The 25334-nt window shown below is 35.1% G+C and overlaps 1 protein-coding gene and 1 pseudogene across 2 annotated transcripts in view; both read right to left on the bottom strand.

The window, feature by feature from the left end:
* MAGI2 (membrane associated guanylate kinase, WW and PDZ domain containing 2) overlaps positions 1 to 25334 on the bottom strand; it is a 1385030-nt gene that overhangs the window by 838627 nt on the left and 521069 nt on the right. The window lies entirely within an intron of this gene.
* On the bottom strand, positions 1395 to 14058 carry LOC123812064 (annotated as a pseudogene).

The following is a 25334-nucleotide window of genomic DNA, read 5'->3' as shown; positions in this document are numbered from 1 at the left end:
TTTTGCTTTGAACTTGAAGATTATGCCCCAAACTCCTTAGCACAGTACTTGGAACTGCATAAAATCTGGACTCTACCTCTTTCTGCCCTTCTCTTTTCTTAAGTAACACTGAAGTACTTTCAGTGTCTTAAAAAGGCTGGGCACTTTCAGACCTCTTTCCTGTGATGATGTGGTTCCCTTTGTATGTTATGCATCGTATAGATGCCACGATAAGAATGGAATAATCAGCATAGTAAGAAGGTTACATCAGTCAGTGAAGGAACTGTGGCAGTTGCTGACTCCCACAGTCACCCCACCCTTAGCTGTGGACAGCAGCCACAGTGAAGGGCTCAGTTCGACTTTGGCACCACTGACATCACAGTCTAAGATGGAAAACAAGCACATTGCCACATCATGGCATGAGCACAAGCATGTCAGGTTTTAGAATCATCTATGGAATCATGGTGAATGGAGGCATTTCAGGCAAGATAAACAAGTTTACTAGCAAGGGATCAAAAAATCTAGCTGTGATATGATGACCTGTCTCTAGCTCTCTCTAATTCAGAGTTTGTATCAAAATAAGAAAAATTTATTCTGCAGCTAGAATATATCATTGGAAATTCATTCACAGTATTTAAAAAAAATATTTTATTTATTTATTTTTAGAGAAAAGGGAATGGGGATAGAAAGAGAGAGAGAAACATTGATTGGTTGCTTTTCCTACACAACCCTGACCTGGGACTGAACCAGCAACCTGGGCATGTTTCCTGACTGAGAAATGAACCAGTCACCTTCCACTTTGCAGGATGATGCCAACTGAGTCACACGAGTCAGCATGTCTATCTAGGTATTTTTTGAAGATTAAACCATTAGATGTATTTAATAAAAGAAAAAATAAATTTGTTGATAAAAATCTAATAATACCATTCTATTTAAAAACGCTTTCTAAATTTGCTCCATAGAAACCATCTCTACACTTGAAGAAACACAACAAAAATGTTAAAGTTTAAATCAAACATTAGATATATTTAATGTGTTTTGGAACTTCTTTAAAAGTACCATATTTTGCCATGTATAATGTACATTTTTGCCCAAACTTTTGAGGGAAAAATAAGGATACACACTATACATGGGAATCAGTACCAAGACATGGTCACACTAGTAGGTCAGTTAGTAAAGTCTGCTTATAAATGCTAAGACATTAACAACATACTTTATTTTCAAAGTCAGATAGTTAATATTATTTTCATTAAACTGTGTCAGTACAATTTCAAGTAAATACAAACTGGAAGACCAGGCCCAGGAATTCATAGAGGAAACAATATTTCAAGCAACAAGAACTCCCAGTTATCTTCCTACCTCTCCAGCCACATTATTAGTGGCCATGGTGTTACCAGGCAGCAGTGCTATCCAGATTACCCAGTGTTTACCACATCAGCAATTTTCAGGATGCTCCGGACTATTTCAGGTGCTAGAGTCAGTGCACTAACTGAAGCCAACAGAGGCTGGGCAACTGGTTCCTCCAAAATATTGGAAACACCACCCTTTTGGACATTAATGCCTGTAGTTTTTTTCTCCCTATGCATGCTAGTTTCTTACTCTGCTACTGTAGAAATGGGATTCAGGCCAGCATTTGCAGCTAGTGTAGATGGAATGACTTCCAAAACATCTGCAAAAGCATGAATACGGTAGGCTTCCATACTACTCAATGTTCGTGAATATTCAGTTAACCATAGGGCTGACTTTATTTCTGGAGCACCACTTCCTGCAATCAGAGCTCTGTTCTTCACTAAACAGTGGATGACACAAGGCATCATAAATGGAGCACTCAGCTTCTTCAATAACAGTTTGATAGATGCACAAACAACAATTGTAACTGTTTTTTTTTCTTTCAGGGTTTGTACAGCCTATAATCTTGAGCTGTTTGCCAGAACAATCTAAATTGATTTCCTAGCTAACTTGTCTGATCCCAGCATGTCAGCATCGAACTGGTCGATATGGGCAACTGGTTTGGTTCCAATTGTCTTACAAATGAATACAATATTTTCTTTTTCAACATCCTTAACCACCATAATCTTTGTTTTGTTCAAGAAATGTAATGTGAGATCACTAAAAGCATCTCTTAGAATAGACTTCTGTATGAGAAGGACATTGTGTCCTGCTTTCTTAATTTGCTTCTCTAAGTTTAGAATATAAGATCTTTCTTCTCTCAGCACTCAGTCCTTCTGGACAGAGTCAGAAACTGCTATCTGATTATCCATATCTGTTTGAGAGCAGAGAAGCAAATTTGAATAAACCCAAACTTAGCCTTTTTGACTCTGGTTATACCGGTGTTTGCTATCTTTTGAGTGAGAACCAGCCCTTCCACCAATTCACAGTCATTGATTCTCTCACGAAGTTTCTTAACCATTTTAATATCTCTTAGATCTACACTAATAGCTGTGGCTAGGTCAGTCACTTTTGTCACTGCATTTGCACTCATTGGAAGAAGCAGGCTTGAATATTGAGAGACAGCCTTTGAGTTCAATGAAGTGGTTGCACTACTTAGCAAAGTTTCTCTGCCACTCAGTTCCACAGGTTGAGACATGTCAGTCAAGATTTCAACACCTTTTCCCAAAGCCTACTGGAATGACTCAGAAATTATAGCTGGGTGAATCCCTTTCACTTGGTACAGGAATTTAAGAGAGAACCAGCAATGATGACCACCGATATGACACCATCTTCTGCTTCTATGTTGTGTGCCTTTGACAACTCCAGCAGCATTCTGGCTGCTGGATCTAACATCTGCATTTGGTTCAGAATGGTTTTTCCATCTTGAACCATTTTATCCATTCCTTTTGGTTCAAGGCTTATTCTAATAACATCAGCAACAGCTTTGGCCATGAAGATCTTGCTGAAGTGGCTCTGGGCCAGCTTACTGCAGTCCTTATAGGTACTTTTGCTGAGGCCCCATTGGTCTGTTCCAGGGAGCCACGTTCTCAGGCATGGCAAGCAGGGCTGGGCCTGTGTGTGCTCAGGACGAATGGATGGATCAACAGTGTATTTTAAAAGATCAATGACAGGCACAACCAATGGGTGACCCTGTTTTATAACAGGTAATAAAAGATTTAGAACTTTCTCTATAATAAATATGTAAAATTATGAAAAAACATAAATAATATATTCATTCTTTGGTTTTATTATAAGGTAATCATTTTATATTTTATAAAAAGAGGAAATGTTGAATGTGGAGTATAAATTATAATCAAATTATAATTGATTCACATTTAGATTTTTAGGTGAAGGCTTTCTCAATCCTTGCAGACCAAGTTCATTTCATTACTTTTCCTCGGGATTTTTATACTGTTATTCATAACTATATTATAGAACTCAATATATCATATTATATAATAGCCACAGGAATAAAACAGACGTTAATACTTGTTAAATGAATGTACTAGTGAAAAGCTAGGGCTTATATTAATTGAGAAGTAAGCATCTAAATTCAATTTTTTAAAAAGCAACCCTTAAGCCTGGCCAGTTACACATGATCATTTCTATCTAATGCATAACATAAAGTTATGAACTGAGTTAATAGGCATTTTTAAGGGCAAAATTAAAAAGAAAAAATGAGTAAGGGAGGAAAGAAGAAAAAGGGGAGGGAAGGAAGAGAGGGACAGAGAAGAAAATGAGAACCTGGATGACAAAGAAGAGAAAAATTTTAAAAAAAGAAAGTTTATTGGAGGGAGAAAATATTAATGCAGTGGTTTATCTTTAAAATTTATCTGTAAGTTTAAGGGAGGACATGATGGCATCTGTCCATAAGGTACCCAGCCATGCATTATGGCACATGGAGACATTTACTGAAGAAGACACACGATACAAGAAACATTGTACACAGGACAATGGTGCCTCAGTCCCCTTCAAAGTAAGCACCTGGGGACCTCACACTGTTCTCTCAGTATCTCTTCCACTATTTAAAACACTCTGCAAAATCCTTCATTGGAATCACCATCAGCTGTCCCACTGGATTTTCCTAAGTCTTATTGAGTCTGAAATCTTTTCCCTTTCAAAGGTGATTTTAGTTTTGGGAAAAGCCAGAAGTCACAGGGCACCAAATCTGGGCTATAGTGGGGCTGAGTCACCTGGGAGATTTGATGTTTTGCCAAAATCTTGGCACGAGACATGATGCATGAGCAGGTATGTTGTTGTGGTGAAGATGCCAACCACCAGTTTCCCATAGCTGTGACCATTTTTGTCTTATTGCATCTTTAAAATGATGAAAAACATTGAGGTATAACTCCTTATTAATTGTTTGGCCTGGAGGAGCATGCCCGTGATGGACAACACCATCCCAATAAAAAACACAGTTAATATGGTCTTGATCTCGCTGCAACTTTGTCTGCCATCTTTGGATATAGAAAACAAGGCAACTTTCATTGGGATGACTGGGACTTCATTTTTGGATCATGGGAACCATAGACACACGATTCATCTCTGGTTATGATTTCTTGAGGAAATCTGGTTCATTGGTGGTGGTTTGAATTATGTCATTAGCAATTGCAGCATGAAGTTCTTTCTGCTCTGGTAGCAGAAGTCCCAGAACAAATTTTGCCACAACAAATCTCATGCCAAGATCCTGTGTCAAAACCTTGGACACAGTAGTTTTTGGAATTCCCCAGACTAGTTTCTAGTTCTCACACTGTCAGTCACTGTCACTTTGTTGTTGCAGCCCGTACATGTTCAACATTCCCAGGTGTTCTGCTTGTTGCAGGTCTTCCAGGACATGGATCACTTTCAACAGATTCTCAATCATCTTTGAAGCATTTGTGCTACATTTTTATTTGTGCTTCACTCATTGCATCATCCCCAAAAGCCTTCTGAATCATCTGAGTAGCTTCTGTGGAGGAATGTTCAAGCTTCATGCAAAATTTGATGAAAATTCGTTGCTCAATTCACTCAGTCATTTTGAATGCAACAGCCACACAGTATACATGCTCACTCAGTGGTGTCTACCAGCAACAAAAACTCTATGTGGTATGAATATTAGGTATGAAATGAAAACATTCTTTTATATAGACTCTATCTAGTGCAATAATGCATTCTCCCATGTTGTTAAGTAGTGAAAATGCTCCCATGGTTTTCCCCTGGGAAACATGGATGTGAATTAGGTCCCTGGGGAAAGAGAAGGAGAGTGATTTACCCAGTTACCTAGGCCCATATTGTTTTCTTTCCTTACAGTTTAACTCAACTTCATCTTTAATACACAGGCTAGAAAATCATGTTAATTATGAATAAAACCAGAAACACATCTAGACATTTGAACCAATACCACTCTGAAAAGTGGGCTTTGTTTCATTAGGAGGAACAAGTCTAATATGTCACAGTGAAGATGGACATGCCTAAGAAGAAAGTATAAATGTAAATTTGTTAATACAGAAGCAAAACTAGGACCTTCGGCTTCATTTTTTGTCCTGATTACTCAAAAAGGATCAAGAACCTTTTGCATGGTAAGGAAAGGCTACAGAGAAGCTCAGAAAGAGCACAGGTTTAGAAGTCAAATTGCCCTGGAGTTGAGCAGCTATTTTTTCTAGAGCAAATTGTTTAATTCTCTATCTAGGACTACTCCTATATGAAAGAAGCAATTGGAACATTTCTATCACAGAATTGTTTTGGAGTAAAAAGTTGAAGAACACATATATTTTTATTTCTGTTACATAATAGATAATCAGTTAAATAGTGTCTTGTCCCCCAACATCTTCCAACACATTTTGTATTACATTACTAACTTTGACTGTAATTTTATTTGCAAATGTGCTGCAAGTGTAAAAGGTTTGGCCAGAATCTTGTCATCAGAGACAGAAAGATGATGTTTTTGAAAGGTGAGCTAGTCCAAATCTTGCCTCAGTCACTTGTGGTGTAGGAGGCTGATCACTGACAGGAGGATGTAATAGTCTGGAGTGGTTAGGGAGCTGAGCTACAGCAACTAATTTTTTCTAAGGATACTTATACACGTGATCTTTTAAAACTTCAGCTTATTACCAATGCATAAGTCATTTTCTTGGCATTAAAAAAATGACTCAAATAAGTTATCTTTAGCACAAAATCTGTTGAATGAAGCCATTAAACTACTTATGAAAACTGAGTGTTTAATTGCTCTTAAATATCATTATTCTACTATTCTTTCTACTATAAACATATGCAATGAAAACAAAAGTTAACCATTAGGGTCATCATTTCATACTCCTGAATTTGATAAAGCATATTCTTTGGTATAAACAAAAGATGAATGGGTTCATTTTATTATTGATATTTGCAATGTGGAATATTAATTTAACAAATGAAATGTCATTTTATTTTAAAAACGGAATTTAGTTATAAAATTGTGTATTTATTTTTATATATTTAAACTTCAGTCACCTTCAAATTACTCTCCACTTGATGCAATACACCAATTGAGGCATTTTTTTCTACTATTCAAAATAGTTTTTGAACTTGTCAGTTTTGATGCCTTTTAGTGCTTCTGCCATTTTTTAAAAATTTCACTTCTTCCTCATCACCAACAGGTTTTCTTTTGAGGACTCTTCTGGGGAAACAAAAATAAGTCATTCAGGATGAGAGCAGGTAAACAGGGAAAGTGGGGCATGGAGGTCACACCATTTATGGTCATAAACTGCTGAACACTCAGCATGGTGTGGGCAGGTGCACTCACAAACTGCCCATCATGAAATGGAGAAACATGTTGAAAGAGTCTTCAAAAAAAATTCACTGAAGCTGAACACAGCCTCTCAAAACACCACCAGCTGGTACACTGATACAGATAGGTTTCGAGAACACTCAGCTAGCAGGGGAAGCCTGTACTACAAGGGGCCTTCCCTCTAGAAGAGAATTCTGTATTTTGGGGGAGGGTGTCCCCTCATATATCCTAAGCTTCAAAATGAAGACTTTTAATGGAATTAGGAAATGACTATTCCTAAATAAATGAAATGTCTATGCATAAATAAATGAAAATGTTCATTTAATCTGTAAAAATTCACATACCTAGTTCAATTAGAACTACACTTTGATTTTACTTGTAAAGGCTTAGCAAATATTTTGGCAAGAAGTTTGTTTCTAACTCAAAGCTACTGAGAATGAGTTTCAGTTCTCAGCAGAATCTGTTATGTGGACTCAGCAGAAGCATTAACCTTACATTTTTTTTTAAGAAAACAAATCAATCTCTATAACACATAGGGGGAATGGGTCATTCTTGCATCTGTTAGGACATTTTAGATGAGAAATAACAACAGGGATCAGATAGAGGAAAAATTCAACCCACTTTTCTAAAAAGCAAGATTTATAGGTTCTTCAAATTTTATTGCATATCTAATATGGGAGACAATAGCGAGAAAATATCTTTCCTAAGTTTCAATTTGGTTTCTATTTGTTTCCATAATTGTGGAAAATATTCATTTGAAAAATCAACTATGCTTTCAATGCACAGATAAAAAGACAGATGTATCCAACTTTTTAAATTTTGAAAAAAGATTAGGGGTTTGAATGAGTAAATTTAGTCTGAAAATTGAGTTTAATTAATAAATTAAATTATTTACATTATTTTCAAATTTTAGTAATTTAAAAATTTTGAAGATTTGATGTGTATATATGGTAAAGAAGTTGAATATATGTCTTCATTTGAATGCCCATTTGGTTAAAATCCAAACCTCTGGTAAAATAATATTCTATGATTACATATGTATGAACATATACAAGCACATATATGCACATATATACTGTTCATGTTTCATAATTAGATTTTACCTTCAAAGATTCATATATATGCACATATTCTTTATTTCATATAAAATTAAACTTCCAAAATGAAAAAAATATAAGAATACATAATATATATTTTATATATATAGAATTAGTGTCAATGTGATTATATTATTCTCTGAAAATGATTGAATTCCTAAAAACAATTGTTTCCTTTAGTATCTTTTCTTAAAATCTGAAATTCTTAAGAATGTAAATAGAAGTACAAAGCCATTTTATTCTAAATTCTCTGAAGAGATAATTTTAGTACATCAAATACAAACACCCTACTACTGCAACTTGTGTATTTAAATGAAGCTAAAATTAAAAAAAAAAAAAGAAAAGAAAAGTTGAGAGGATGAGAAGAGAGAAGAGCACAGGAAACAGACAGCACATGCTCCGGGATCCATCTGCCCGAGTTAACATTCCCATTCTGCCTCTCATATGTTCCTGTATGACTGGGAAAATTACTTAAATCTCCTTAAGTTTCCATTTCCTCATCAGGAAAATGAGAATAATCATCTCCGAAGAGTTGCAGCATACTTAGTACCTGGATTATAAATCCATTTTAAAACAAAGTGAACAAGAAAGAATAGTTTGAAGATGCTGCTGATGGCTTTAGCTGTTAGCTGTCATGTTTCACCAGACAGGAAGCCCAAGTTTGCTCCTTTATTTCTATGCCCTCCCACCACACATAGGCTTGCACTAAAGTGAGTTAAACTGGGGGCCTTAGTGAACTAAGTGATGGGGGCTGGAGACCTCATTATTTCAAAGGAGAGGTTAAACCCTACTATTCTGTGAGGCATGTTCTTCATGTTTCCCTTTTTCTGGTTTGCTTTTCTTTCTGGGAACTTCTCTCATATGGCTGGAGTGATAAGAGAGGCCTTCAATATCCTTCTGCTCCTCAGGATATATAGGCCCTCCTCCTATCCTCCTTTTTTTTCTGTCCCCTTCAGACCTCTCCTCTCCCATCAGAGGGCCAATGGGAGCCAAGGGAGGTGAAGGGGAAAACAGTATGGCCCTTTCCGCTTAGGCTGACCTTGAGTCTAAGAAAAGGAACTTTTGCCATGCACACATAGTCTAGCCTAGTTTACCAGTGAAAACATTCCCTATCAGAGTCAGAGGCCAAAGCAAGCTCTTACTAGTAAAATCTAAATATGCCAGATCTCAGCCTCTGGAAACAAATGATATTAACATTAATATTCAATATCCAAACATTGATCCCCCAGTAAAGACACACAAGACTTTAGCCTCAATGTAAAGTCACATTCAAAATAGTGTCTCCCATACTACCTGGTGTGGATCTGCTCTTTTGTCTATTTCAGGTTTGTAGGTTGCTTCCTGCAAGCTGTTTGGGTAAAACATCCCTCTGATGCTGCTGTTCTCTGGGAAAACACTGTTCCCTGCTGCACCTGCTTCACACACTCAGCTGCGATGTGCCACTTTGTTTTAGGCACTTTATAAACTTTGAAATCCAGGAACTGAAGTTAAACTGATTCTGTCCTAAATTTCACAAGGGCTTCCATGAAATGCCTTCCATTTCTGAGCAGCAGGCACAAAAATGATTCCATTCGTTTAACATATGTAGGGTAGTGTCCAGAAGGCTGATCATCAATGTTGTTAGTGAATATTTCTGTGTAAGGACATTTCAGGACATTTTTCATCTTATTCTTTGTATTTAACTTTATTGTTAGAATATTGTTCCTAATCAGCTTATATCAGTTTTATATTCAGAATGGAAATGAAGCTATATTCGTTGAAAAAAAGAGACCCTTGTAGATGCTGCTCCCTACCCACTCATTCTGGGGGAGTGAGATCCAGTCCTGCAAGATGACTAGGGAAAAAAGTCTTTCTCTCGTCCATTTTCAGGAACTAGCATGCAAACTTTCCCCCTTCCTTTTTTATAAAAGCAAAAATTCCTCAATGAAGCTAGATTGGAATAGACTAAAGGCTGGAATAATATCTGAACATCATGTTTATTTGGTAAAGACAAAATTGAACCACACACAAGCAGCACCGACTTTTGAACTGTTCCTCAGACCTGTTCGGTCACCTGGTTCCATCCACGGCCCATTTTCATGTTTGTAATTTTAGTTCATCACTCTGGTCTTCTCTGGCTTTAGTCATATAACTGACTGGATCACTATTCTCAGATTGGTGTCAACCATAAACTCAGCCTGCAGATCAATGTTTTTTTATATGCTGTCAATAAAAATGCAGATCGGATTAAATCTCTGAGTTCAATGGTCCTCTATTAATGAACTCACTAATTAGTGTGTTCAAGCAGATACAAATCCTCTTATCTTTAGTATAATCGTATATAATTTGTTTCATTTATCCATGACAGAATACCATGAGAAACTGACCTAACTACCTTGCTGAATTTATGTTAAATGAACCATTCTAGCAAGCCTAAAAAAAAGAAAATCTTATTGCTCATAATTTTTATAAGTGCTCCAAAGAATCTGTTCAAATATCTTCAGAGTTCAAAAACTATCTAAAATTTTTGAGATTCACTTTATTTTCTTATTTAAAAATCACAAAATTATTTTCTCAGCCACTAATTTCTCTTTGTTTACATGATTTCTAAAAACTAAATATTAGTTTAAGTAACCACAATCATGACCATAATTGAATAAATGATATATTTGGACCTATAGACTTAAATGGAACACAAGATTTTATATATATGTATATATAACTTCAATTTTTATTCAACCCTGTTTATTACATAGTTTTTGTTTAAAAATGATTCTCTTTGAATGGGTGTATCCCATGTACCGCATGATTCAACACCTAAATGTTAAATGGAGCTGGCAAACAAACACTTACTGTGCTCCAGAATAGCTGGCATACACTGCATTAATATTCAAGCATCTGGCTTCTGATTCTCAACCTACCATGTAATCTCAGGAGTTCTGGCTACATGTATTGGCTTGTATGAAATAAAAATCATGATAATTTTCATTCTATACTCACAAGATTGTTTGAAATATAAAATAGAATAACATATAAGAAAGTAATCTTTGAAAACCATAAAATGTCACATAAATGAATGGGGTTATTGTGATCACCACTACAAATTGTCTTAAGAACTAAGACATATTATTCCTCAGAACCACTTGCCTACTCCTCACTTACTTACATTTGAAGCATAATTTGCCATTTTATTGTAAAATAGACCTGTATTTATTCTTAGAATGAATATAATTTGTTATTAACAGAAATAATGAGCTAAAAGAAGCTGTATATTGACCCATTTGTTAATATGTAATATAAATTAAAATAAACCAAGTACATAATAACAAAAATTCACATATAAGAAACAAAACAAAAATAAGACAGAAATATTGCTAATAAGTCTCTAGGATTCTACTCTAATTTCTCCATCACCACATTCATTACTATTATTTATACTAAAACAATTTATGCTGTTAAGTTGGTTTTATTGTCTCTATTCATAGTTGTAGCTGCCAATTCTAAAATTAATTATAAGTTCCCTGAGAAAAATATTATCTTTAATATGCTTTTGCCTCTATTTATTTCATCACACAGTACTCAGAATTTAATTCTTTATAATGTTGACAAAACCAACAAGTTTAAAACACAAAGATTAACCTCAAAATGTTACAACATGAATTTTGAATTCTCTTAGCCCTGGCTAAAAACATCTGTAACTAAAGATGAAAACTTACATGGGAAATTTCACCTTCCAAAAGTTGCCTTCAAATTTACTAGGTGCTCATCCAAGATGTTTTTGGTTGTAGACTTTCTAACAGTATTTCACTATTCTTATGCTTGAGTGAACTGGTGAAGTTTATACAGGAAAGTTGTCTAGTTTCTTCTTATATTTGGGGACATACATTTATGAATTAGTGTCTTCAATGGTGTCATGTCCACAACTACAAGCCAAGCATTACCTTCTCATTTCATTCCTGATCCTTTTGTCCTTATAGTAAAAGTCATGTTATTTCAGACACAGAGCTCATTTGATGTTCTTAGCTGACCCTGATGTGATAAACATTAAGGAAATTAAATAATGTTCAATGTTTACATAATCACTTAAGCCAAAAAAAGGTGTCAGTTTTGCTATGGTCCATTCCAAGCCAGGGCTAAGGGAACTCTTCTGCCAAGATATCACCCACACCGTCCTCTTTATGTCACAAAGTTTTCATAACAAGTTATAATACTTTAGTAAAAGGTTCCTAGAATAAGAGAGTTATTTTAAAATGGTATAGCAGAAGATAATATTTTAATGTTATAGCAGAAGATGGAAAGGCAAAATTGGATGAGACCTAATTTTAAATCATTGGCAACTTTTTCAGTCAGTACTCACAATGGTAGAAAGAACGACTGATAGTAATGTTTATCATACCTGGACTATCTGAAATCTTACCCAAATCAAACATTTAGGGAAGAGAACTTTATGTGTATTCAAATAAACTTGTATATAATTGGCTATAAATAATTTAATCAATTACAAATAACTGCAAATATGATAGCAGTGCTTCCTATTTATCCTTTCCAATACAGTTTCTGTTGTCCATTACATGGGTGCAAAAGAGGCAGAACAAATGGAAAGAAGTTTGAGATGCAAGGGAGGGAAGTCCTTTCTGTCTTCTTTTCCCCAAATTCTGTAAACCACTCTTGCCAGTTGCCTGATCAAGCAGTGGACTTAGCTCACAAATGAATACGAGATAGACTGGCTATAAGATAGGTCATTCTTTGAGGTGATAGAGGCTGAAAAGTCATTTTGTGTAAAGCAGTCCACTAAGTACATCTTTAAGGAAAATTCAGGGTCAAGTATTCTTTTTGCCCACTTATGTCTATAAAGAAAAATGTAGCCTTTGTGCTCTCTTTTAATTTGTCCCACTTTTAAGGCAGAGCAGAATTGGAAGAATTTATTTTCACAAACACTGAACCAGATATTTGTCCCTGGAAGGTATCAGTGTATATTGCATGTAGGAGATGCACATAGAGGGCAGCACAGTGTTCATTTGATGGAAGGGAGTTGTAAAGGGTGAAAGTTAACTTTTAATTTAATCATGTTAAATATCCAGTCTTGATGTTTTGAGCTGCACACTGTATTATTGTTTGACTAATCTATACTTGGCTTTGGGTCTTATAGATGTAATACAGTCAACTAAAAATCAACAACTTTTGATAGTATATGTTTTGGTTGGGATTACCAGAATATTGCCTTTCAGGTAAAAGTTTTACCGTTGTAAAAATGTTTTAAAGAGCCTGAGATAATATTTGAATTATTTAATGGGGTTTTGTGTGTGGATCCCAAATGAGGATGCCTCATAATTTTACTCACATGCATGTGCACACACACTAAACATTCTATAGCACTAATGAGAAATCATGTTTATTATTCATACCTTAGCCACTGAATGTTAATTGTACATTTTAAATATGTATTGCAAAACTAGATTGGCACCCAAATAAATGCTTAGATCTTTGGTCTTATAAAAGGCATTTTCCTCTGATGAATGGGTTAAACTGTGGCTGTCAGTTTGAAAATAATTAGTCCTCTTGATGTACAAAGAATTGCACTGTCAGGAATTGTCACTGTCATTGAGTGCTGTTCCTTAGTCTGCATGCAATGTTCTGTCTGGCTCAGAAAATCTTAATAACAGGTTGAAATTTAAGTGTAAAATTTTAACCAATTTTCATAAAATACCTTATTTCATTTTCATTTTGCTGTCATATAATTTTTGGTTGTCATAAAATAGGATTCTAAATGTATCTTATTTCCTTAACTTTCATTGCCTTTTGTTCTAGAAGACAGACATTACAGTTCCTTTATTACCTTAGTAGTTTCCAAATTTTTAATGGAAGTTTAAATTTCATTGAACATGACAAAAGAAGAGAAAGGTCAGTGAGATGTAGACCGCTGAAGAAATAGATGTGAGCAAAGTTGCCTCCCCTGTATCTCCAAAGAGTAGAGACTTCTTTAATCTAGGTGTCCGAAGAATATGAACCTAGTGTTCAAATGTCCAAAACTGCCTTTAATCAACAAAAATCTTGGTTTCAGATTGTCATTAATCAGGGCCAAGTGCAGTCGAGATAGTTGGAAGCTTTTATTATATAGCCCATTTGAGTATAATTCTGTAATCTGTAATCAGTCTCAAAAAATCCTTTGTAGGAAACTCAAAGTCTTGAGGGCAGAGGTGTTGTTTTAATCTCTTCTTTAAGTTGAAGTATGTTACATTTTTTATTTTTTGAAAGACACTACATAATGATAAAGGGAACAATCCAACAAGAGGATATAATCCTGGTAAACATTTACTCACCCGACATAGGGGCACCTAAATAAGTAAAGCAAATCTTGATGGACATAAAGGAGAGACCAACAGAAATACAGTTATAGTCAAGGATTTTAACATCCCATTGACTTCAGTGGCTTGATCTTCAAGACAGAAACTCAACAAGGAGATAGCAGTCTTAAATGACACACTAGATCAAATAGATTTACTTGATATCTTCAGAGCATTTCACCACAAAGCAGCAGAATATACACACTTTTCAAGTGCACATGGAGTTTTCCAGGATAGACCACATTTAGGACACAAAACAAATTCCAAGTTTAAAAAAATTGATACCATATCAAGCATCTTCTCTGAGCACAATGAGATGAGACTAGAAATCAATCACAATAAGAAAACTGAAAAACATGCAATTATATGGAAGCTAAATAACATGTTATTAGAGAGTGAATGGGTCAATGAGATCAAAGAAGAAATGAAAAGATACCTTGAAACAAACAAAAATGAGGATACAACAATGTAAAATCTGTGGGACACTGGGAAAGCAATTCTAAGGGGGAAATTCATAGCATTACAAACCTATCTCAAAAAAAACAAACAAACAAGGAAAAGCTCAGATAAATAATTCTAACTTCACACATAAAGGAACTTGAAAGAGAAAAACAAAGCTCAAAGTGAGTACAAGGAAAGAAATAATAAAGATCAGAGAAGAAATAAGTGAAATAGAGTCTAAGAAATGATACAAAACATCAATGAATCCAAGAGCTGGTTCTTTGAAAAGATAAACAAGATAGACAAACCTTAATCAGACTCATCAAGAAAAAAAGAAAAAGGACCAAAATAAATAAAATCAGATATCAAAGAGGAGAAATAACAACTGACACCAAAGAAATGCAAAAATTGTAAGAAAATATTATGTACAAGTACATGCCAACAAATTAGACAAAATGGACAAATTCCTAGAAACATACAATCTTCCAAAACTAAATCAGGAAGAATCAGAGAATCTGAATAGACATTACACCCAGTGAAACTGAAGCAGTAATTATAAAACTGCAAGAAAAAAAAAAAGCCTTGGACTGGATTGCTTCACAGGTAAATTGTACAAACATTCCAAGGAGAACTAATGCCTCTCCTTCTCAAACTATTTCATAAAATTCATGAGGAGGGAAGGCTCCTAAAATCCCATTTTATGAGGCCAGTATTATCCTAATTCCAAAACCAGATAAAGGTGCTACAAAGAAAGAAAATTGTAGGCCAATATCCCTTATGAACATAGATTCTAAAATCCTGAAAAAAATTAGCAAACCAAATGCAGCAATAAACTAAATGAAATGAGTCAGGTGGCATAAGACAAATACCATATACCATATTTTTCAGACTATAAGATGCACTCCCCCACAAAAAATTTGAGAGGAATAATGGTTGTTAATACTGCTGTTGAATTCTGTTTACATTTACATTGGTGAAATATTTATGTTATTAAATATTTTACCACATTTTTTGCTTCAAAAATATTTTTCCTATTTTCCTCCTCTAAAACCTAGGTGTATCTTATGGTCCAAAAATATGGTAATCTCACCTATAAGTGGAATCTAATCAACAAAATAAACAAATGAGCAAAACAGAACCAGAGACATGGAAATAAAGAACAAACTGACTGTGACCAGAAGGGAGTGGGAAGAGGGATAACTGGGAAAGAAAAGGGAGTGGCAGGCAAAGGAACCTTCATAGAGGACTCATGGGCACCAACAATGGAGAGGGATTAACTGTGGGAGTTGGGGAGACCAGGTAGGTGAGAGCAATGGGGAAAAAGGCAGGACAACTAAACTGAACAACAATTAAAAAAATAATACACCATGATCAAGTAGGGTCTATTCCAGGGATTCAAGGTTCATACATGATTCACAAATCAATAACATGATTCATCACATAAACAAAATGAAGGATAAAAACCACATGATCATGTCAATAGATACAGAAAAAGCATCTGATAAAATCCAGCACCCACTTATGATAAAAACTCTCAACAAAGTGGGATTAGAGGGAACATACCTGAACATAATAAAGGCCATATATGACAAACCAACTCCCTGCCAGCATCTAACTCAATAGGCAAAAACTACAAGTGTTCCTTTTCAGATCAGGAACAAGACAGGATGTCTACTTTCAACTCTCTTATTAAACATAATACTGGAAGTCTTAGCCATAGTCATCTGACAAAAAGAAGAAAGAAAAGGCATCCAAATTGGAAAGGGAGAAGTAAAACTGTCATTATTTGCAGACGACATGATAGTGTATATAGAGGACCCCAAAGATTCCAACAAGAAACTACTAGGATTGATAAATGAATTCAGCAAAGTAGCAGGTTACAAAATGAATATCCAGAAATCAGTTGCATTTTTATATGCCAATAATGAATTAACAGAAATGGAAATTAAGAAAACAATCCCATTCATGTACAGTAAAATCACTGCAAACTCACAATTAACAATCATGCCTAAAACAAAAACAAAAACAAAGTAAGCAAACAACTAGAACAGGAACAGAACCACAGAAATGGAGATCACATGAAGGGTTATCCACAGGGGAGTAGGAGGGGAGAGAGAGGAGGAAAAGTTACAGAGAATAAATAGCATCAATGGTAGATAGAAAATAGACAGGGAGAGGGTAAGAATAGTATGGGAAAAATAGAAGCCAAAGAACCTATATGTATGACCCATGGACATGAACTAAAGGGGGGGAATGTGGGTGGGAGGGAGTGTGCAGGGTGGAGGGGAGTGAAAGGGGGGAAATGGGACAACTGTAATAGCATAATTAATAAAATATATTTTTAAAAGAAAACAATCCCATTCAAAATTGCTACAAAAGGAATTAAATACTTAGGAATAAACCTAACCAAGGATATAAAAGACCTGCCCTCAGAAATTATGACACTGAAGAAAGAAACAGAAGATACAAGTCAATGAACATGTATAAAGGACCCCTGGACAAAGACAATGGGTCGGGGAGGATTGAATTTGGGAGGTGGGAGTGGGTAGGGCAAAGGAGAGCAATGGGGGAAAAATGGGGATGACTGTAATTGAAGAACAATAACAAAGAAGAAAATAATTTTATTATAGGTTTAAAAAAAGAAATAGAAGAAGATACAAGTAAGTGGAAGTACATACTGTGTTCATGGATAGGAACAATTAACATCATTAAAATGTTCATAGCATTGAAAGTAATATATAGATTCAATGCAATTAATATCAATATTCCAATGACATATTTCACAAAGCTAGAACAAATATTTCCAAAATTTTATGGAAAAACAAAAGGTCCCATATATCAAAAGCAATCCTGAGAAAATGAACAATTTGGAGGAATCATTTCATCTATTATCAAACTATACTCTAAGGCCATACTAATCAAAACAACATGGTACTGGCATAAAAACAGACACATAGATCAATGGAACAGAATAGAGCACCCAGGAATAAGCCCACACCTTTATAGTAAATTAATATTTTACAGAGGAAGCAAACACATATAATGGGCTAAAGATAGTTTACTCAATAAATGGTGTTGGGAAAATTGGACAGGTACATGCAGAAAAATGAAACCCGACCCACATTCTTACACCATTCACAAAAAAAAAAAAAATCAAATGAATAAAAGACACAAATATTAGACCCCAAACCATAAAAGTTCTAGAAGAACACACAGGCAGCAAAATCTTGGACACTGTTTGCATGAATATTTTATTGGATATATCTCCTCAGGCAAGGGAAATAAGAGAAAAAGTAAACAAATGGGGCTACCTCAAACTAAAAGGCTTTTCACAGCAAAGGAAATCATCAACAAAATAAAAAGCCAACCCACAGAATGGGAGAACATATTTGCCCATATATCTGATAAGGGGTTAATATCCAAAATTTATAAAGAACTTACAAAACTCAACACCACCCCTTCCCCCCAAAAAACCCAAAACAATCCAATTAAAAAATGGGCAAAGGACCTGACTGGAAACTTATCCAAAGAGGACATACAGATGGTCAATAGACATATGAAAAGGTGCTCAATATCACTAATTATCAGAGAAATGCAAGTTAAAACCATAGTGAGATATCTTCTCACACCTGTCAGAATGCTTATCATCAATAAATCAGCAAACAGTGCTGGTGAGGATGTGGTGAAAGGGGAACTTTTTCACTGTTGGTGGGAATACAGACTGGTGTAGCCACTGTGGAAAGTATTCTGGAGATACCTCAAAAAATTAAAATTAACCTGCCTTTTGACCTCGAGATCCCACCTCTGAGAATATATCTGAAGGAACTCAAAACACTAATTTGAAAGAACATAAGCACTCTGTGGTTCATTTCAGTGTTATTTACAATCACCAAGGTATGGAAGCAGCCCAGGTGTCGATCAGTAGATGAGTAGATGAAACAACTATGGGACATTAATGAAATGGAATACTACTCAGCCATAAAAAAGAAGAAAATTTTACTTTTGCAACAGCATGGATGCACCTGGAGAATCTTATGCTAAGTGAAATAAGCTGGTCAGAGAAAGAAAAATACCATGTGATTTCACTCATACGTGGAATCTAATGAACAAACTGAACTAACAAGGAAAGCTGGGACAGACTCTTGGATGGAATGCAGAATGGCAGTTAGTGTGTGGTGAGGTTGGGGTGTGAATGGATTGAACAAAAAGGAAAAAGGACTCATGGACGTGGACAACATGTGGTGATTGTTGGAGGCAGGAGGACAAAGGGGACTAAATCATAATGGAAAAAACACAATAAGGATTAAATAAAAAATTCATTCTTTAACTTAGACTCAGCATTTCTTGTCTAGGAGTTTTTTCTAAAGAAATAATCATAGATGTATCCAAAGATTTATGTATGAAGCCTTTTTTTCTTAGTGATATGTATACAGTAATAGAAAGCTTAGTGTGAAAATATTAAAAGTCTAGCCAAAGGAATTTAGCTAAATAAACTATGGTCCTCCACCCATGTAATGAAAGTAGAAATTGGTGTATGCATGTGTATATATGTATTTTGGATGAACATTTACTCACATGGTAAAAGTGATCAATACATTTAGTTGGGGCTTCAAAGACTAAAGATGTGTCTGCTGCACAAATGTCACCAGAAAAAAGTAATACTAAGCACAAAAAATTAAAAAATGTAGTTACCTTAAATTTGAATACAATATATCAAGAGAGAATTCAAACAGGAGAATTGTAAATCACTTCGCAGAATAAAGGTCAAATTTAAGAGTTAGGTTGGGCATGGGAGCGTTACCCAGAAGAGGTTACCCTATTGGCCCTGGAATGATTGGGAACAATTGGCCTCATGGAAAATGAGGAGAGATGTGGTAGAATCAAAGACATTGTTTAAAAGTCTGCATCGAATTTTCCAAGTTTCTATCACCCTGCTGGCAAGTAACTACCACTCCTCATAGCAAGGAGAAATTTTTCCATATATTTTCGAGAGAGGTTGTTTACCTGGTGTGTCCAAGCAGGGTATATCAAAACAAAAATAAGAGGTTGGACTTGAAAAATAGAGAGTACATTATAGCATGTATACGGAATGTGAAAACTAACTTCCTAGTCCATTTTTTTCACCCAGCTCTGGGACACCACCTGGCATCCTGGAATTTGGAATGTTCTTTTCTACAGACACTAAAGTAACCAAGAGAAGAGACCTGTAGACGCTGCAACTTGGAGATCCCCATTGGTAACTGACTGTCTAGTACACTGCTCTTCAATCAGGTCCAGGTTTTCTCTTGCAGACAGAGCTTCTAGTCCCTTTGCAGTATCTCACAATGCAGGAGTAGGAAGAAGTATTTAAATAGAAAGTAGTTCATGACTAAGGAGAGATAATAGACTATATAATGCATTCATTGAACAAGCATGGTATGATTTTTTTTAAAAAAAATAACAAAATAAACAATCCTAGAGCAAGAAAGAATACTTGGAAATTAAAAATATGACAGTTGACATAAAGTATTCAAACAAGGTAAGACTGAGAAAAATTTCTATGGAAATTTTTCTAAGAAGAAATTAAAAAAAATTAGACAATAGAAAATTTAAAAGATAAATAAAATAAAATTAACACAAGATGCCTAACAGCTGACTACTAGCATTTTCAAATATATATAACAGATAGATATATAATATATATAATAAACTCCCCTCTAGCTGAAAGATATGAGCATCTAGATTTCAACTGCCCATTAATTCCAACTGAATGGATGTAGAGATACAAACAAAGCACTTCTTTGTGATATTTTCACATCCTTGATGATCCTATATGCTTCTAAGTACAAAACAGATCTTATAAAATCTAGAAGAAAAACAGCAAAGAACTTATCCCATATACTGAAGGCTTGAATAATGATAGAATGCCTTTAAAATTCTCAAGAAAAATGATTTTCAATCTATTCCCAGCCAAATTCAGTCAAATGTAAGAATTGTTTAAATTTTCAAAAATGTTACCTGTTTTTCTATGAAATTATTGGAGCTCTCTCAGCTGGTTCCTATGTTCCTTTAACATATTCTTATCATTGTGTTTTTTGAGTTGTTCCTTACTTTATGGCATTAGAAAATGATCCAGGTATATGTGATAATTTAAACAAACCTTTTTTAGGGAGTAGTATAAACATTAACTTAATATACATGCATTGATTTATTTTTAGATTCTCTAAATTCAGGGGAATAATGACCTGGTTTCTTCATTGTTCCAAGCTGATATAAAGTGGTGAGAGTTTTGTTGTCTTATGTATTTTAATCAAATGCAATATTTATCTGTTAGGTATTTGACAGTTGTAGTGATGGAATGCTTAGTAAGTATAAGTGTACAGTTGTCATGATTCAAGTGCATCCAAGTAAATTATTTTGGGAATAAATTTTCTTATGTGTATTAGCCACTATGTGCTCACAAAACAAATCAGAAAAGAAACACATAATATTTGGAGATGATTTTTAACTTTTAGCCATTAATAATGTTACTCCATGCTAGCAAACTCAACCTCAACTCTGGTTAAGAGAATTTAATGGCACGTGAGGAAGTTCTTGAGGGGCAAGGCTTGAAGCTTTTAGTCAAGGACAATGCTATTAATCAAGTTTTTTCAATTCCATGTCATTTTGTACAGGGCAGCCTAACAGGATGATTAGTTGAACTGTCAGAAACTAAGAGAATAAAACAAGATAATTAAAATCTTTTAAATTAATTATTAATTTGGCTTTCCCCACACAATGTCAAATCAAAAGTACTAGTGACTCACCCCATCCCTGCCACTGCCTGATTTATTAATTGATTTGATTTTACCCCAAGATAACTGAATTTTTCAGAGGATGTGCAACATCATAGCTTTTATGAATTAACTTGCTTAAAAACATTCACTGGTTAAAAGCTTTTCTGAATATACCACTCAGACATTTAACATTTAATACCTCATTAAGTTGAATTACAGTTTTAATATGTATATCTTATATCCTCCAAATAAGGGCTTGATTATAGTCTGATCTGTAGTTCAGTCCAACTAGTTATGTAACCCACTCTTTAACATCTTTGAACCTCCCTTTCTTTTTCAGTAAACTGTAGGTAATAGTGGCCACCCTACAAAGTCATTGTGAGGATTAAATGAGATCATTCAAGTACAGAACTTAGCACATTACATCTCTCACATGTTCAATATATGTTCATTTCTGTGTCACTTAGGACTGGCTTAATGGGTGTGTGCAACTTGTACAGTTGCACAGAGCTATTGACACTCAACAGGAACCCTGCTTGGTTTCATACTCTTGCTGTTGCTGTTTTGAATTTCTTAACAGCTTTTTTTTTAAAGATTTTATTCATTTATTTCTAGAGAAAGGGGAAGGGAAGGAGAGGGAGAGAAACATCAATGTGTGGTTGCCTCTCTTGCGCCCCCTACTGGGGACCCAGCCTGCAACCCAGGCATGCTCCCTGACTGGGAATTGGGAATTGAACAGGTGACCCTTTGGTTCACAGGCCAGTGCTCAATCAACTGAGTGACATCAGCCAGGGCTCTTAATAACTTTTGAATGAGGAGTTCTACACTTTTATTCTGCACTTATAAATCTTTGTACTTACAGATCTTGTATATTATGTAGCTTGTCCTGGGTTCACACAACTAAATTGTAAGCTCTTTGAAGTATAGGTTGCCATGGATGACTTTATATCCTAATATAGTCTTCGATGGATGTCCCAGTTTCCTGCATGTGGGAGGGAACAATTCATACTTATGGAAAATAATAGTGGTGGTTTATTAGGACAGTTGATGTAGAGTGTCATTGGTAGATACAGGAGACCTGCCTGGGAACTGTGTACGATTATTTCATGCCTCAGCATCCAAGTGGCTTTAATTACAGCAAAGGCAGGCAAACAAACAAGCAAACAAACGTTAATTGAAAGTGACATTATTAACTCTATTTTAATCACAGTGCTTATGTGTGTATAAAATAATATCATGATTTTAGTAAAAAGCACATTGTCTAGGAGTCAAAGCTCTTTATGAAGTTCATTTTTAAGGAACACATTTTTATAAATTCTTGTTGCCTTTATAGGGTATGCTGGCTGATGTGTAAAAAGTGGCCCTCTCACTGCCTGCCAGATATTGTGCTATAATAAAACAGTAAGACTTTAAGAGGCCTAGTGTCTGGGCAGGCTACTGGTTCTCATTTTGCCAGATATGTCCAGTTATTGGCCCCTGATAAGTTTTCATGTTTCCCACTGCTTTATGCATGGGGGGGGGCACATGATCCCTGGTGGCAATAACGTAGAGTAGTAGCATAAGAGATATACTGGAAAAGTATGTTACATCAGAGGGAGTTAATAGTACTTAATTTTGCATATCTGGTATGATATACATTTTTTTGATATGCATTTTTTATAGAAGATTCAGAGCTTCTTTTTTGGACACCAAAAACATGATCTTCATTGCTCTAGTTTGGTATGTAAGTCTAAAATATCTATGTTTTCTGGTTGTACTTTACCAGGGCCTCAGAATTTTGAGTGAAGCAAATCCATCTAAAATGAAAAAAGCAACAGGATGCTATTCCTATTGGGATATTTCTCTCTAATGTGGGTAAAATAAGTTAGTCAGGGAACAGGGTTAGTGGTGTTCCAGGATGACCAATTCAATGTGCCAATTCTACCCTCTTTAGGTTTTACACTACTGTGAGGCTGTAAATGACAATGTCTCAAAGGACACTTTACAAAGAGCATGGGCTAGTGTTAAAACCAGCCTCGAAAATGACACTTAGGAGGGCATTCTGGCAACCCTTATTGCAAGGGATCTGATAGGGTGTGTGTGTTTTGTATAAAATATATTTACACATTTCCATGTATACATTCATACACACTTTTAAATTTTAATCTACCATAACAGTTTTTAAACTAGCTACTTTACTTTTTCTAGTTGTGGGGTAAAATTAAATTAAATCAGCATTCTTTACCATCTGCTGGGTATAAATCACTACTTGCTCTGGGAAGAAGCTAATTCTAAGCCCATCACATAAAACCTTTACCAAAACACATTTCAGCTCTTTGGCAGGGTGGCTCAAGGACAGACTGTACCTCCTGAACCTCAACCCAATGATTTGACTCCAGTTGATTGATTCTGTTTAAGGATGTCAAGCCAATCTACTGCTGTAGAACAGCAAAAATGCTATTGCCTGAAATCTCGTAAGACAGCTTCTCCTGAGATATGAATATAAAGAAGCAGAAGTCCATGTATTTGCATCAAACAGCTGCCCAAAGCAATTCTGCGCCATACCCTTGTACATCCCCTGCAGATGTATTTCTACTCCACCATAGAATGTGAAATTGATTTACATATTAATGAGAAACAACTGAAATAAGCAATTATGCAGGTGAGGCTCCAGTTAGGGGGACAAATATTTTAAATGTTGTTAAGTGGAAATTCAGAACAATTTGAAATAAATAGACTTTGCATTCTTTTCCTTCTTTAACCTGGGCGGCATTAATGAGAAGTTAATTGATTCTTGACAACTTTAATGAGCCTTTATTAACTACATAATTGGAAAGAAAAATCCATGGATGTAATCAGTGTTTTAATTTCTTAGAGCCAAAGTGATTGACTGACTGAGTCATGAGAAATCCCACATTATCCATCTCCCCCTAAACACCTAGGTGCCTGTAAACCTTTCTAGTTCATGTTTCTTCTGTTTCTTTGCCTGCTTGAGCATGAGGAGTGTGTGGTTTCAAGGTCACATCTTGAGTAGAATGAGCCTTGCATAGATGATTAGATTTTATCAGAAACTTTCTGTGTGACTTTTATAATTATATAATTTTTTTCAGTAATTTTCAGTTACTTTTCTCCTTTTGGCTTCCATTTTCTCATTTGGAAAATGATGAAGATTAACTCTAAATTCCTTTTGAACTGTAAATTATATGTTTCTAATGGTAAATTACACGGTGACTCTTGTATCTGAAGAGCGCAATCAGTAATCGCCATCCTGTCATCTAATTCAAAATAAAGTCTCTTTTCAGCAAAGTAAACACCAGCCAAGTTTTTACTAAATGACCAGCTGAAATTTTCAGACATTTTTCTTATTTATCGTCTAGATCAATTATCTCAAAATGTGGTTCCTGAACCAATAGCTTCAAGTTCATCAGAGAACTTTCTAGAAATGTAATTTCACCTCCATTCTGACATATTGAATTAGAAATTCTGGAAATGAGGTTCAGCTATTGATTCTTTAACAAATCTTTTTGATGATTCTATAATGCTAAAGTTTGAGATTCACCAATATATACGATACACACACACACACACACACACACACACACACACACACCACTCTGTTTCACACTTTTGATTCATTTGGAAAAACAAAACATGCTTTGTGAATGGCTACATCACAGAAGGTAGGCAATATGTATTAACAGAGACTAATCAGCTGGTGCAGTAGGGTCTGTGTTCACACTCTCACCCTTCTTCCCCCAGCCCTCTGCCTTGTTTTTTCTTTCATCTCTGCAATATAATTACAATAAATTCACACAAATGCAAATCAATTTGACTTATCAATGAAAATGTAACTAACATATCCACAATACTTTAGTATTTTGAATAACTTTTCAGTTAGTGTCCCCTGATTAGAACCCTCACTTTATAAATAACACAGTCTCAAGAAGTTTGAGTTGACTAAGTTACATTGCCAGTAAATATAAATATAGGGATATAAAATCATTACTAAAACAAAATATTTTCAGTTTTCAGTAAAATTTTCAATAAATTGTAGGAAAAGTGTAGCTAAACAATTTCAAAAAAT

This window comes from Phyllostomus hastatus, unplaced genomic scaffold (genome assembly GCF_019186645.2).
Source record: "Phyllostomus hastatus isolate PE091 unplaced genomic scaffold, TTU_PhHast_1.1 phas_scaffold_78, whole genome shotgun sequence".
NCBI classification, from domain to species: Eukaryota; Metazoa; Chordata; class Mammalia; order Chiroptera; family Phyllostomidae; genus Phyllostomus; species Phyllostomus hastatus.
Note: the sequence above shows the minus strand (reverse complement) of the source record. Positions and strands in the feature narration are given on the sequence as shown.